We start from the raw sequence: 16,336 nt of genomic DNA on the forward strand, positions 1-16,336 counted from the left end.
CGCATTGGCAGTCTGATGTTGGTGGTCCCATAAACAAAAAAACGCTAGAGTCCCGCTGACTCCACCAGGAATCTCCACCTATGGCGCAATCAAATATAATGGTTGAGGGCGGGATGCCAGCCACTTTTCCCACTGAGTAAATTATAATGTGCTTTCCTGCCAAGGCAACTGTGGCAGTGTTACCTTCACACCGCAGTTGGCGGATTGGAAGGGAAATGAGGTATAAACCTAAGTTTTGCCCATTTCCACTTCTGTTATTGACTGGACCTGACTGGACAAGACCTGCTGTTGCTGCTGCCACTGGACTAGTGAACGTTGTTTCATTACTTAACATTAGCTCAGAACCAGTGCAGTAATGTACATGTTACTCAAATATTTGTAAAAACAAGTAATGGCATACATATGTCTGTAAATCATCTGTGTCAGACAATATTGGAGACAAAATAAATCGATGATATACACCGTTTCTATTTTGGTATAAGTATTTATCACCAAATAAATGCTTGCAACAAAATAAAGAGTATACCACAATTGTAAACTATGTCCATGTGTGCGCTTTGCAATGGGACCTGTAAGTGAAACGTTGTGGATATGAGTCAGTACATGTATATCACTCGAACAACAATTCCATTCCAATGACACAATGAACTGTGCTGCAATATGCAATGTGGGACACACTGTGTGAAAGTTGGACTGAACTAATCAGATATGTACTCCTACTCTCATATATATTATTTTGGCAATTTAACTCATATGTGACAGTGCAAATGTTTGGATGGTACAATTTCCCCTGGCTCTGTTGCCCTTCACTTGTCTCCTGCCTCTAGTCTAGGAGTGCCCTCATCATGAATGGGCATCTATTGAGCACATATGTGGCACCTCAGAGCTTTTACTTTGGAGGGGTGGCAGTGGATTGGCTGGTTGAGGTAGAGGGAGCTGGAGAGGGAGATGTGGTTGTGTCTGTATGTGTGCCATTTGGTTCTGGTTGTTGTGATGTGTGTACTTGTGCTTGTGTTTGAATGTGTTTGTGTAGATGAGTGTCATTGTGATGGTGGTTGTGGTTCTGTTTTATCTGGGTGTAGGGTCAATTGTATGTGTATGTTGTGTTTTAGTATGTATGTCATTGTGTATTTTCTGCTTGTAAACATTGTGTTGTGGCGGAATGGCAAAGGCTCATGGTGTGTCTGTAGTGTGTTGTGTAGTGTGGTATGCAGGTGCACATATATGGCTAAAGTGTATGGGGTGTGTATTACTTGCATCTTTCCATAGCCACTGCCATTGGACATTGACTAGCGTGGCAGGCTCCCTCTGTCAGCAATCTGCCGCAAGTGCAAGTCCTGAAGGACTGTAACATGTACGGCTGGGAAGAGCACTTCGTTGAGGCGGTCGGCCGTTCAGTTCCAATACATCTAAATACAGTGGTCGGATCTCCGTTGAATTGTCGGAGAACTTGGGACCGCGGCAGGACAGCGGTATTCCCGTCAAGATCTAAATCAGACTCTTAGTTTGCTTAATACCCGCCTTTACATATAAAAGATCAAGTTTAGTGCTATTTCAATTTGTAAGAGTGAAACACAACTGTTGTTGGTCATTATTTTATGAGAAAAAAGACCAATGATAAATGGCTAATGTATTAGTATCTGATTTAGGTAGATGGAAGTCTCATAAGAAGATGTTGCTGGAATTATAGCTCACGAAAGTAATGATAAATTCCATTACTTGTTCAAAAACTAGTGAAATATTTTACATTGTATGGCAGATGGTGTGGAATTTGGTGTGATTAGAGTTGAGAGTTTTCATTTACTCGAACATACATTAAAAGGTTGAAGATTGTGTGAGCTTCAACATCTTGCACTGAATGCTGTTTCTGTGAATGATAACCACACCAATCTCTATTTTATCATCCTTGTAGAGGCACTGTTTTAAGAAGCCTGGGAAGTTTGAAGACATCCATTACAGACTGAGAAGAGTCCCTGAGCAGGTTATAGCTGAGAAAAGCAGGTCAAGCGTGTTATTGACAATTACATCCTCAACCGCAATGGAGCGTTTTGCTGCCAATTATAAAAGGTTCAAAAGGCAGTTGAATGATCACAGGATGATATTTGATTTGGATGATTGATATGTTGTTATGTCAATTTGTAGAGTGTGCTAATCACCTGGGAGTGTGTCCAGGTGAATAAGCAGGAGCAAAATGAGAGGTCCCATGAGGTTATTTGAATAGCCAGGACTTCAATACCTTGCGGGACTCGAGAAGTGAGGAGAGGGCGCTGACGTGCAGAGGGAGTTCATTCCAAGTTTTGGGTGCGATATTAGAAAACACCCACCCTTCTACTGTGCTTTTGTGAATACAGGGTGTTAGAAATGGGGTCTCTAGTTGACATAGGTATTAACCTTTGTACAAATAGGGACCACAATCCTAGTCAGCGTAAGTCACACACAATCCAAATTATCCTGTGCCCACCCTCTGGTAGCTTGGCACCGAGCATCAAGCTTAACTTAAAAGGCAATGTGTAAAGTATTTGTGCAATAAATCATGCAATAACACAATGAAAACACCACAAAAATACACTACACAGGTTTACAAACATATGTGATATTTATCTGTTTAAATTAAGGTCAAAACAATAAAGATTCAACAGGCACAAGTTGAAATATCACTTTTACAAGATTAAAAAGAGTCTTAAATCTTCAAAATCAACAGTTGTCTCTTGTATGCACAAAGCACCTTGTTTGCGTCAAAATTATCACGCACGAAGACCACAGAGGAGGAGATGTGTAGAATAATAGGGTGTGCGTCAGATTTTCTGACACAGCACAGACCATGTGTTATTTCTTTCCATGATGCAAGGGGCTTTGCATCGATTTTCAGTGCGCAGTCTTGGATCCTCACTGCGATGCTGGGATCTTTTGATGCCCAGGGACAAGGAGTGGAAATCCAAGGCATGCGGTACAAAGTCACAGGAATTGTGTTGATCTGGTAGGCGGTGTCAAATTTTCTGTCGTACAGCAAGCATTGCATCGATTCTTCACTCAAGAAGTCTGGCTGCGTCGATCCGGTAGGGCTGTACATCAAATTTCCAGTTGCAAAGCAGGCGCTGAGTCGATCTTGTTTTGGGAAGTCGGGCTGCGTCGTTCCGGTTCGGCAGTGCAGCAATTTTCTCGTTGCAAAGCAGGCAGTGTGTTGTTTCCGGCAGGCTATGTGTCAATGTTCAGCGCACAAGGAATTTCCTTTAAGAGATGAAGGGGGTTATTCCAACTTTGGAGGAGGTGGTAATCCGTCCCAAATGTGACGGATTTACCACCAGCCGTATTACGAGTTCCATAGGATATAATGGACTCGTAATACTGCTGGTGGTATATCCGTCACTTTACCGTCACTTTTGGGACGGATTACCACTTCCTCCAAAGTTGGAATAACCCCCGAAGTCTTTTTGGCCCTGAGACTTCAGAAAACTGGAGGCAAGCTCAATCCTTGCGCTTGGAGAGCACTTCTCAGCAAAGTCAGAGGCCAGCAAGGCAGCAGGGCAACAGCAGGGCAGCAGTCCTTTACAGCAAAGCAGTCTAGGTGTGTCCTTTGGGCAGCCAGGCAATTCCTTTGACAGGTTGCACGTTCAGGTCCAGAAGTGTCTGATTTGGTGGGGTCAGAGGCCTGGATTACATACCCAAAAATGCTCTTGAAGTGGGGGAGACTTCAAAGAGTGGTTTTGAAGTGCACAAGGTCCCCTTTTCAGTGCAGGTCTGTCTGCCAGGGTCCCAGTAGTGGGTTTGGCAGTCTATTGTGTGAGGGCAGGCCACTAGTCTTTGAAATTTAAGTGTCAAGCCCTCCACCCTTCCAGCCCAGGAAGACCCATTCGATATGCAGATGAATGCAGATGTGTCTGAGAGTGCTGTGTTTGTGGTTGTCTGGGTGGAATGCACACGGGAGCTGTCAAACAGACCAGCCCAGAAGTGGATTGGAGACAGGCTGTAAGGCACAGATGGATTTTAAGTGCAGAGAAATGCTCACTTTCTAAAAGTGGCATTTCTAAAACAGTAATATAAAATCCAACTTCACCAATAAGCAGGATTTTCTATTACCATTCTGGCCTTACTAAACATGACCTATTTACCCCTTTCTGATCAGAATGTACCAATCAAGCAGTATGTGAGGGCAGACCTAATGTTAGCCTATGAAAGAAGCAGGCCTCACAGTAGTGGAAAACGAATTTAGGAGTTTTTCACTACCAGGACATATAAAACACACCTGTAAATGTCCTGCCCTTTACCTACACCGCACCCTGCCCTATGGGTTACCTTGGGCCTACCTTAGGGGTGACGTATATGTAGAAAAAGGGGAGTTTAAGAATTGGCAAGTACTTTTAAATGCCAAGTTGAAGCGGCAGTGAAACTGCACACACAGGCCTTGCAATGACAGGCCTGAGACATGATTAAGGGGCTATTTATGAGGGTGGCACAACAAGTGCTGCAGGCCCACTAGTAGCATTCAATTAACAGGCCCTGGGCACATGTAGTACACTTTACTAGGGACTTACAAGTAAATCAAATATGCCAATTGGATATGAACCAATGTTACCATGTTTAAGAGAGAGAGTATATGCACTTTCACTGATTAGCAGTGGTAAAGAGTGCAAATTCCTAAAACCAGCAAAAATATTGTTAGAAAAGTGGAGGGAGGCAAGCAAAGCGTTGGGGGATGACCACCCTAAGGCTGTCAGGTCTAATACTGGGGATGTGTGAGAGTGAGAGTGAGGCTGAGCGTAAGTGTCTGGCTGACTGCTGAAGGTGTATTCAGCTGTTCAGGAATATTGTGCTGTGTTGTGCCAGGCTTTGTATATGTGTGAGGCGTTTGAACTGGCTGCATTTGCAAATTGCCAGTGGAGCTCTCTGAGGTGAGGTGGGATGTGGGCGTGCTGTGTGAGTTTGAGGATGAGTCTTGCAATGGTGTTCTGGAGTCTGTGTGCAAGCTGCTTGGAGATTCTGGTGTAGAGTGCTTTGCCATACTCAAGTCTGCTTGTGATGAGTGCCTACGTGACAGTACGTTTGGTGTTCTGTGGCAGCCATTTAAAGAATTTTTTGGAGTATGCATAGGATGTGGAAGGAGGCAGTGCTCACTGTGTTGACTTGTGCTGTCATGTTGAGCTTGTTGTCCAGGTTTCTAATGTGGACGGTTGCTTCTAGCTCGGTTGGCCTCCAGGTGGTGTCCCATGGGGAGCTTATTTTTTAAAAGACCAATGCTTCCATCTTTTCAGATTCAAGTTTCAGGCAGTTGGTTCTCATCCATTCTGCTACCATGTTCATGCAGTTGGTAGCACATTGGTGGTGTTCAAATTGTCCATCAGCGAGAGGAAGAGCTGTGTGTCATCGGTATAGGAGATGATGTTGATGCCTGGGGTAGGATGGTGTTGGCGAGTGGTGTCATGTAGATGTTTAAAAGGGTAGGAGTAAGGAATTAACCTTGGAGGTCCCTGCAGATCAGGTTCTTGGATTTCAATGTGAAGTGTAACATGAACTATTTATCCAAGAGGGGGGTTTTAGGAATTAGATCTTGATAATGTTATAGCAGTCTTTAATTTCTTTGGGAGAAAGAGTTGGAAAGGTTCTGCTACCTTGAGGCTCTTTATACGAGTATGAGACAGGAGATGCAGGTTCAAGGGCAATAGTAGCAGAACCAACATGCAAGCCAGTGGTAACAGTTGAATAGTTAATAGCTCTAGCCCTGGTGTCTGAAAGTGCACTGTATTATCCAGCCATGCCAAGAACCTGTTATACTGGCCATAAATATGTTCACTATTCATCATTCAGGCCTACTATATGTTAGGGAGCCATGTTGTGAGTGAGGCTCAATGCTGTCACCAACATCTATAGACATTTACAAAACCAAATTATATGTAGACAATCATGGCCCTCTTGTAAGCACTAGAACTAGCGCTGCTTTGCATGTTTACTCCCTGTGTCATTCTTAGGTAACCACACTCATCTCTACAATATTTCTGCACCAGTCCTTTTACACTTGACAAACTCATACCAAGTAGTAGAATACAAGCACCACAATCATTTTGTGTCACTAAGAGTGATGTAACGGTCATCCCCCACCATATCTCTCCTCCAATAAGCTAGTGCTTCTCTATACTATTTAGTAATGGCACCTCATTTGTCTTCTGTGTTGTCGTGTATGTTCTCTCCTGTGCATTTAGGCAGTGTTGGTAGTGTGTTAAAACACCTGGTGTGACAGGCCAGGCACTTAAAGAGGATTTGACCAGTGTGCAGCCTGTAGCTAAGACTGATGTCATGCAAAATATTGTTTTGGCATGATGGAGATCAAACTGTTGGATCCATGTCTGTGATAACAGTGCTGACAACTGCACAACCATTACTTTACCTAAATGCTACAACCATGTAGGAGGTTCTCTCCTTAGTCTAAATTGTTCTGTGAGATCCTGACATTTTCAAAGCCCTTTCAAAAGTCAGACAGGCACAAGACATGAATATTAAGGCACACACTGATGCAGGGTATTTGTCATTGTCAGATTCCTGGTTAAAGCCATGTTGAAGGCAAACATTGTGTCATAATATATTGGAGTTGCGTTCATGTGGTGCTTCAAGTCAATAAGAAGCAGCACAAAACACATTAGTGGATGGGTAGCATGCTACACCATACAGTGAGTTAGGTTGGTAAGTTAAATAGCAATGTGGCCTATGTGAGAGGTGTTTTGATGTTGCTTGTGACGACCATAGAGGTGTTCTTATCCTGACAGTTTAATAATACATTTATAATAGAGGTCTTGTTTTAAGGTTTTAGGTTATGAGTGTGGTCAAAGTGGGGAGCATTTTGGTGTGTGTAGTAGAATAAATGTTTCATGTTGCTGTGATTATGTAGCTATGCGTATGCATGGAGTGATAGTTGTCCATTGGGTGGTGCATACAATCTTTGGGAGGATAAAGGTTCCAGTTCATAAATAAAGCACTGCTACAAAGGTTTTATTTACCTGTGGTAATTTTTCTTAGGTTCTGTGGTTGCCACATGAATAGCTTTATGATTGTGCTACGTATGACAAGTTTAAACAATTCATCAATTTGATTAAATTGTCTGTGAGAAGCCATAAAGTTCTGTATTCCAACCTTTTTGAGACCTTGACATAATTGAATTATCTCTTTAAACTGTTACTTTTTTGTGTGAGTAGAGTGCTTATAGAAAATCGTTTTTATGTAACATATATTATAAACATTTGCATAAAGGTATTTTGCAGGCTTACATGAGCATGGCGCCAGGGAGGAGGCTGATGTCACAATAAGATTTACAAACACTTCAGATTAACGTTCGAGTCCACATTGGGTCTCAGAATTCATTCACCACTGGAGTCTAGAAAGAGGTGGAAGGAGTTTCATGGAGCTAGCTCTAACGCATAGGTGATCCTGCAGTATATGGGCTTTATCTAAGGCTTTAGAATGCACCTGCACAGACCAGGGGAACTAGCTCTGACCTGATCACATGTAAACAAACTCATTAAATCATTTTTGCACTTTAGCAGTTCCAGTGAGAGATTGGCTGATATGACATGTTGGCCACTTCTGTCTCATCACTGTCTGGCATTTCCTGCCAAAGAGAGTGTGGGACTTGAGCTGCTATTCACTATGTTTTGTGACACCCAAAGACAACTACATTTCATGTTTTGCTTGTAACCAGGATGAACCACCTCAATGCTTTCCTGTGGATAACTTGATGGACCTTGATGGACTTGAAAGGCGATCTGGTTTTGGAGACTAGAGTTAACATACCATTATGGGCTGGGATTTTAAACCATGTAGCATTTCGTAATGGATTCCTCAAATGTGTTTTTACTGTACAGGTAGTACTAATCTGCTGACTATGTTTCTATGAAAATGTTCCACTATTACTTGTACGAGGACCTACTCAGTGTTGTGTGGCTAAAACAGAGTACTGTATGTGTTGGGAGGGGAATGTACTAAAAGTAAGAGTCAGTGAACAAGGAAAGGTAACAAGCAAGAGCCTGCCTTCCTGTATGATTTTAATTTAGAATAGTGGACTCCATGGCTTGATTGTTCGTATGCTTATTGTACATTTCCCCAACCTCTACCACCATTTTGGCCTAAAAAAAGTAAGGCGCAAAAAGATTAACTGCTTTTCTATATCAGGTTATAAAATATGTGCCAATGTAATCTCCTGAGTTTGTTTTCTAAATTGAAGCATGTGAAATCAAATCAACATTATATGCATTTTAAAGAAAGTTACCAGAAAACATTGGAGTGAAATAGGTTTCAGAAGTTTTACTTCATGAATATACAGTGCACCCCAGATTGTTTAACCAGGTTTGTTGTGAAGCACAATAAATGAATTGTCATCTTTTTTATACAGGCATAACACAATAATATATAGGTTATTTAATATATTTTCCTACTTTGCACTTCTAATTTCAGTGATTTATGTCAACAACGGAGGAGACCCACCACGTGAAATTCTTTTCTGTATGTCAATATTACTTGAATCGGAATATAGCCATTACATTTTAAATGCAGTAAAATAATTTTTACATGTTAAATACTATATGTACATAGCTTGTTCTAGGTAAGTGATCAAATCTCTTAGGTACGAGATGTATCGGACTGAAAGAATCTAACAAACTTCAAATTCTCCTCAGCATTCTTTCTTTATGAATTGCAATCCAGGTCATGACCTAAACCCTCTAAACTGTAAGACTCTAGACCTTCTCTGCTAAACTGGTTGTTATTTATGAAGTACAAGAAAGGTCAGAACAAAACTGTGAGGGATATTGAAATGTCTCAGAAACATGACACTCAACTCTCAGCATTTTTAACAATCTCAGACCTCTGTACATACAGCGAAAACAAAACATACAGGTTCAGTCTAAGAGTTAGCAGGGCCCTATTGGGTACATGTTAGACCTGACAGCCTTAGGGTGGTCACCCCTAACTTTTTGCCTGCCTCCCTCCACTTTTTGGACACTGTTTCTGCTGGTTTTTAGACTCTGCGAACTTTACCACTGCTAACCAGTGCAAAAGCGCATATGCTCTTTCCCTTTAAACATGGTAACCTTGGATCACACCAAATTGGACTATTTAATTTACTTATAAGTCCATAGTAGAGTGCACTATGTGTGCCCAGGGCCTGTAGATTAAATGCTACTAGTGGGCCTGCAGCACTGGTTGTGCCACCCACTTTAGTAGCCCCTTTACCTTGTCTCAGGCCTGCCATTGCAAGGCCTGTGTGTGCAGTTTCACTGTCACTTCGACTTGGCATTTAAAAGTACTTGCCCAGCCTAAAACTCCCCTTTTTCTACATATAAGTCACCCCTAATGTGTGCCCTAAGTAACCCCTAGAGCAGGGTGCTGTGTGGGTAAAAGGCAGGACATGTACCTGTGTAGTTTACATGTCCTGGTAGTGTAAAACTCCAACATTCGTTTCTGCACTACTGTGAGGCCTAATCCCTTCATAGGATGGCATTGGGGCTGCCCTCATACATTGTTGAAGTGGTAGCTGCTGATCTGAAAGAAGCAGGAAGGTCATATTTAGTATGGCCAGAATGGTAATACAAAATCCTGCTGACTGGTGAAGTTGGATTTAATATTACTATTTTAGAAATGCCACTTTTAGAAGTGAGCACTTCTCTGCACTTAAATCTTTCTGTGCCTTACAATCCACGTCTGGCTGGGTTTAGTTGACAGCTCCTTTTGCATTCACTCAGACACACCCCAAACACAGGGTACTCAGCCTCACTTGCATATATCTGCACTTTGAATGGGTCTTCCTGGGCTGGAAGGGTGGAGGGCCTGCTCTCACACAAAGGACTGCCACCCCCCCTACTGGGACCCTGGCAGACAGGATTTAACTGAAAGGGGACCTGGTGCACTTCTAAGCCACTCTTTGAAGTCTCCCCCACTTCAAAGGCACATTTGGGTATAAAACAGGGCCTCTGCCCTACCACCTCAGACACTTCCTGGAGAAGAAACCTGAACCAGAACCTGCACCCTGACAAGAAGAACTGCCTGGCTGCCTAAAGGACTCACCTGACTGCTTTCTACAGAGGACTGCTGCCTTGCTGTTGCCCTGCTGTCTTGCTGCTCTCTTGCTTTGCTGCAGAAGTGCTCTCCAGGGGCTTGGATAGAGCTTGCCTCCTGTTCCCTGAAGTCTCAGGACCAAAAAGACTTCTCTCTTGCAACTGGACTCCTTGTGCGGTGAAAAATTCAACCCGCAGCTTGTTCCGCAGTGAAAAATTCACCGCTCGCCGAACCGGGACTGCGCCGCTCGACTTTGCAAGGAAAAGATCGAAGCGACACCTGCGGTGCGACCAGAACTTTGACGCACGGCCCACATGGGACAACGCCGCCCGACTTCCAGAGGGGAAATCGTTGCAGCGCCTACCGTGAGGGAGAAATTTCCCTGCATTGCCCACCGGAACGACGCAGAGCTGGTCAACAAGCCCATGATTCCACACACAGACCCCGGGGTGCCTGAAAACCCCACAACCCGAAGAGGAGACCCGTCCACGCACTGGAAATCGGTGCAACGTCTTCCCCGCGTGGAAAATAACGACGCAAGTCTGTGTGTGAAAGGGCGAAAATGACGCACACACAATTTTCCACGCATCTCCTCCTCTGCGGCCCCTTTGCGAAGATTTTTCACTCAAACCAGGTACTTTGTGCTTGAAAGAGACTTAGGGGGTTATTACAACTTTGGAGGAGGTGTTAATCCGTCCCAAAAGTGACGGTAAAGTGACGGATATACCACCAACCGTATTACGAGTTCCATAGGATATAATGGACTCGTAATACAGCTGGTGGTATATCCGTCACTTTACCGTCACTTTTGGGACGGATTAACACCTCCTCCAAAGTTGTAATAACCCCCTAAGTTTGCTTTTAAAAGACTTAAGACACTTTGGGGGTCATTACGACCCTGGCGGAAGGCGGAAAACCGGCGGTAAGACCGCCAACAGGCTGGCGATCTTTTTTTTGGTATTATGACCATGGCAGTTACCGCCATGGTCATCTGCCGGTTCTCTGTTCCGCCCGCCAGGGCGGAGATGACCGCCGGGCTGGAGACCAGGGTCTCCAGCTCGGCGTCTGTCACTATACCACCGGTGGTATTTTGACCCGGCCTACCGCCGCGGTTTTCCAGCGGTCTGAACCGCCATGAAAACCATGGCAGTAAGCACTATCAGTGCCAGGGAATTCCTTCCCTGGCACTGATAGGGGTCTCCCCCACCCCCCACCCCCACCCTGACTCCCTCCCCTACCCCCCCACCACCCCTGCCACCCCCAAAGGTGGCAGGGCCCCCCTCCCCACCCCAACCCCCAACATCACTTCACCCATACCCACACGACACGCACGCAGGCACCACCTGCATACTTACATACTTACACGCACACACGCCGACATACATACCTACATCCACACACACAGTCATACACGCACACCCACATTCACACATACACCCATACATCCATACAGACATACCCGCACTCACACACCCCCTCTACATACACAGACGTACACCCTCATGCACACAACACACAACACCCCCCCCCTCATCTCACAGATGATCGACTTACTTGGTCCGACGATTCTACGGGAGGGGATGGGAGCCATGGGGGACACCACACCGCCAACAAAACACCGCCACGGTGAATCACAGGTCGTGATTCGCTGGGCGGTGTTCTGTTGGCGTGGAGGTGGAGCAACCTCCACTTCCCCGTCTCCCGCCAGTATGGCTGTTGCCGGCTCTCCGTCGGTACAAGGACGGAGAGCAGCCAACGGTCATAATACGCAGAGCGGAAGACCGCCACCACTGGCGGTCTTCAGCTCGGCGGTACCTCGGCGGTCTTATAAAAAGACCGCCGAGGTCGTAATGACCCCCTTTATATCACTTTCCAATGATATCTTTACATTTTCTTATTGCATCTTTTATCGTTTTGACCTGAAAATATCCAGATAACTATTATATATTTTTCTAAACACTGTGTGGTGTATTTTTGTGGTGCTATATTGTGTTATTGTATGATTTATTGCACAAATACTTCACACATTGCCTTCTAAGTTAAGCCTGACTGCTCAGTGCCAAGCTACCAGAGGGTGGTTACAGGATAATTTGGATTGTGTTTGACTTACCCTGACTAGAGTGAAGGTCCTTGCTTGGACAGGGGATAACCTGACTGCCAACCAAAGACCCCATTTCTAACACTACACATCTTAGATCTGTATCAGCGTACATGCACTGCACAGCTCATACCAGGTCTATGAGCCCAGTGCAACAATGCACTGACTTGCTAAGACCTCAGTTTAGTGTATAGACTGCAGACAGCACTACATGGAAGTATAGAGTGGGCCTGCTAGATACTGGACCTACAGCTCCGACTGAGGTGCCCATTGTTATGCACCAAAAAATGGCGCATCTTTGACAAGTCCATAATATTTTTATGTCTCGTTTAAGTAGCACATGTTCTAGGGTTTTTCAACAATTTCTTCCCTACTGAATGCTGTGCCCGGCAACAGGCTGCGGTACCTGAAGCAATGGCTAGAGCGCAGTGTGGCACCCTAATAATGACTCCACGTTATTAAGGTGCCAGACTGCGCCACAAAAACCACCACGATACTAGGGTATGAGTACAGGACTTTTACATGTCCTGTACTCCTACCTGAACAAGCAATGGCTGCTTATTTTCACTGGTGTTTTTTTTAATTTAATTAATTAATAATTAGGGACAAATCCAGCAGTTTCCCGTGAGCCTGTGTGCGCACGTCATATTGCCCAGGATTTAGTTTTCAGTACAAGGTGCATGAAGCAGAAAACATTTTTTTTAATTAAGAGCTTTTTGTTTTGGTAATTCAATGTAGTTATCAGTGTTAAATCTACACCACCAGCTAGGAATTTCTTTGAGTGTAATTGTAAGTGCCATGTGAAATTCAAGCTTGGCGCTCGTACTCAGAGGCAAATAGAATTATGTCTCTGTTTGCAATAAAGTTACACTGTCTCTGGTGCAAATACTAACTCACTGCTTCTACAGGTTGGTTCAAGAGCTCCAAACAGCAGAGTTTAGAAAAATGAAATTGCAGTCTCGACTGCAGTGTTTCTGAATTACTAGTTACTGAATTAATGTATGTTCTATAAAAAATAATTTTGCTATAGATGGGTGCATGATCTCATTCTTTGTATGTGCACCTGTGCAATATGGGACCAAGAATTGGTTGTTTCTGGTGACTCATTCAGAAGCTGATGTATTTTTAGGACATCATGGTATTCGAGAACCTCAAACGACGCTCTGAGAAGTTGCCAGTGACATTTGGAAATTGCATTCGCTTTTCCTGCTACAAGCTAAAATGATCTCAGCAGAAGGCATGAAATTAGATGGTACCAGCACTGAATTATTTCGGATGACATTAAATAACATTGTGTCTCACCACATCAGTGTTTGTATTCTCCTTTTTAAAATGGATGATTCACTTTGATCCAATCACAAATGTACCATCCACATCATTCCCTTGGTGACTCATTTCCTTTTCGAGAACAGTCTACTTTTCTTTCCCTCATAAGGTGTCATTTTTGTGAGGATTTGCATTCCACTTTTCAGGCCACTAGCTTTTGGCGCAGCTGAATTGTGGTGGAAAATAAAGCAATCTATTCTGGTGGAAAATAAAGCAACCTATTCTGATATTGCAGACACCTATTGTATAAATAAACTGCAAAGGTTGTCAGGACATTCCTTTCCAGTTTAGCATTTTATTTTGGTGGCCGGGTTTGGCACTAAATTTAGGGCCAGATTTCCAAAAAGGTGATGCAGTGCAGAGCTTCGCAGCAAGTCACTTTGCTGTGCTACGTCATTTGGAAAGGGAAGGAATGGGCCATATTTAAGGAATACTGCACAGTCCTGTCCTGTCCTATGCTGGTGCACAATGGGCTGCCTAGCGTCAACGCAGGCTTCCTTGCACCATAGTGCACCATAGTGCAAGGGTGCCTGCATTGTATGCAGGGTTGTTTTTGTGCAGGAAGGGGCACCTTCCCTCACAAAAACAATGAAGGGAGTCTTTTGCACACATAGAAAGAGGAAAGAAACAAGGAGAAATAAAGATATTTCTCCTTACTGCACCTCACCTGGGGAGGCGTAAGGTTTTGGCAATCCTCAGGTTTACTAGGGTTGGTAAATCTGGGTATGTGTCAAAATCCATGGGTTTGCGTGGGAACATCCACTGCAATGCTCATGGAACGCCTCCCTTGCGCAGAGCAAGGCAATGCAGCAATTTGCACTTCCTTGAATTACCCCATATCTATGAGGCCATTCAAAGCCACGCAAAATGCCTTTGCATGGCCTCATAGATATGGTTGAAAGGAATGTGCTGCCATTCTGTCACAAAAAGTGATGCAATGACAGCGCAAGGGGGAGGGGTCATAAATATTCCCCTTGGCTTTCTTCTGTTTAACTTAAATGGGCTTTTAAAGTCTGCTTATTTCTGTTAGTTTTACTACTGTGAGAGTTTACACTTCTTGATCATTTTCCACCGTTAATAAGTCAAAACTTCTTTTTTTATGACCCTTGAGTCTCAAACATTTTCGACCCTCTAGATGTTACCTTGTTCAAAGACGTGAACAATACAGAAATACCATGCTTAATGTATTCTACTAATAGCACCCAGTTCAATTATTTGAACCAGTTATGTACGAAGTTGAATAGTCTTTGCAAACTTCATGGAGCTTTTTTTTTCAAAACGTCAACAAAAATTTAAAAGCTACAGTCACATTTAAAAAAAAAAGTCAAAACCAGTATTTTTTACATATAAGAAACTCAAGATTCGCTGAATTTTATTGAAGAAACTCCCCAGCAAAAACCTGTTTGGGTCAAAATCCTTAACTCTTTTGTGTAAGACATACAACCATAAGCAATGTTTGCCAATTGCCGGGTGATCTATAAATTGAAGAGGGCAAATTATTGGACTGAATCTGAAACATATATGACCTAAATATTGCAAGGGGGTTAAATACTGATCCGTGTGCCCTCAGAAGCTGGCTCGAGTATCGGAATTCTGAGCTCTGCCATAATTATTGTAGCCATGCTGTTTTCCCTTCACAGATTTTGTTGAAAGCAGACAATCTCTTTGTAAAACGTCACAGTTTGTAAACCTTATGGAACGAAAACGTGTCTCGAGTCCCATCAGTGTTACTGGAGGAATGCATAAAGAGGCACACAGTGGAGGACCTACACATTATCAGAAAATCATTTAGTCAAGAAATAAGACAGTATGGGAAATAACTTGAAAATGCTCGATTCGAAATCTATTTGAGTTATACATTGTTAATTAGAAAACTTCAAATTACAGGTACTTTAGTTTAGTACCTACTGAGTTTCATTTCATTCCACAAATCAAGGACGCATTCTTCTTAATTTGTTCGCTGGCCCTTGTGTCAGAATTTTGTGTATGTAGTGAAACATGTACTGATATATAAGAGGTTAATTGGCAATAACTTTTAATAAATCCATATTCCATTCATTAACTAACATACGATAGATCACAATGTACCTTATTCCTACTTTTCAAACCCACCAAGTGCTGTGGTCCAATAAGTGCAGCTTCTAGCTTGCCCATATATAGATCTGCTGACTTAGCAAATCATGTGTTCTATGCAAACCTCCAGAACCCTTATCCTGGAATATGTCCAGTTATTGGTTAATGATAGTAATCTATCAGTAAACGTAACAAGGACCGAGCCTTTTCTTTTGCATTAAGAACATTTTCATAAAAGCTTAAAATATTTTTAGAGTGTATTGCTCTGGTGACTAATGTTGTTGTGTAAAGTTATGATGACTTGCAGATGTTACATAATTCATCTGCCAGCTGGCAAGTATTTTAATGATGTATATAGCAGTGTGCTATCTCAGACCTTCGTTTTATTGAAGAAAATACAACAATTGCCAAAACCAACCTTTTTATCCATGGAGTGTATAAGTTACGGATCGGTAATCGCTGGAAAGGTTTCAAAACGAACTGGATTGTCAAAAGGCTAAAAAGTATTTGGATAACAACTCCATGATGTACAGCTCGCTAGCAGATATGTTTCTAATTATATATGTGCCTCATATCATTCCATTCCCGTAGGGCACGGCAACTGCTAAGTTAAAAAAGACACTGTTCCCAGTGCTGTAACTTAATTAAAACACTTCACTGTACAGTCGCAGACCTAATGCTGATACAGACAAAGCAACAAAAACCATGTTGTACTTTCTAGTGGGACCATTTCAATAACATTTTCTTCTGGTTGCCTGCACACATTTGTGTGACTGTTCTGGCATGTTTCCATGGTTAGGAATA

The sequence above is a fragment of the Pleurodeles waltl genome, chromosome 4_2 (assembly GCF_031143425.1).
Source record: "Pleurodeles waltl isolate 20211129_DDA chromosome 4_2, aPleWal1.hap1.20221129, whole genome shotgun sequence".
NCBI classification, from domain to species: Eukaryota; Metazoa; Chordata; class Amphibia; order Caudata; family Salamandridae; genus Pleurodeles; species Pleurodeles waltl.